Raw genomic sequence first — 712 nt, forward strand, 5'->3', positions numbered from 1 at the left:
CACATATATATCATAAAATCTTCTGAAAGATCATCCTTTGCATCTAGCACAGCATGCATGAACCACCAAAAAATGATCAGTCTCACAGTTCCAAAGCAGTATTACAATTATTTCTTTTACTAAACAAACAAATAAACATATCGAAATATAGCATTCCTTATAATTAACAACAAAAAACAGCAATCAAACCCTAACAGACTTTCAATAATCAGACGACGTAAATACAAAAAGCTTATAATTTCGTATAGATAAAATAACCAGCAACAATAACCAACAATCAAACTGTAACAAATTTTCCCGACAATTAAACAATAAATGCATAAAAACATATAATTTCTATCAAGCAACAACACCAGGAATCAATAAAAACAATACCAAAAACAAAAACAACAATAACAGCAACAACAAAATCAACAGGAACAAAACCAACAAGAACAGCAACAACAAAAACAACAACAAAACCAACAACAACGGCAACAACGAAACCCTTCACACCATCCGCGCGGGCCAAGTGGCCACGCAAACAAACTTCTAAACATCATAATGGCCGTTTGGATAATTCAGCCAAGCTTTTTGCACGCCACAAACACTCGGTAATTAAACAGATTAGTATGACAAGATTCGGAGGGAGAGATTAAATTAACTTTCAGGTGTTTTAATTAGTGGCGGTCGCCTGTTTCCTGCGTTTGCTTGTGTTCTTTGTTTACAGTTC

The sequence above is a fragment of the Penaeus monodon genome, chromosome 25, assembly GCF_015228065.2.
Source record: "Penaeus monodon isolate SGIC_2016 chromosome 25, NSTDA_Pmon_1, whole genome shotgun sequence".
In the NCBI taxonomy this organism is placed as follows: Eukaryota; Metazoa; Arthropoda; class Malacostraca; order Decapoda; family Penaeidae; genus Penaeus; species Penaeus monodon.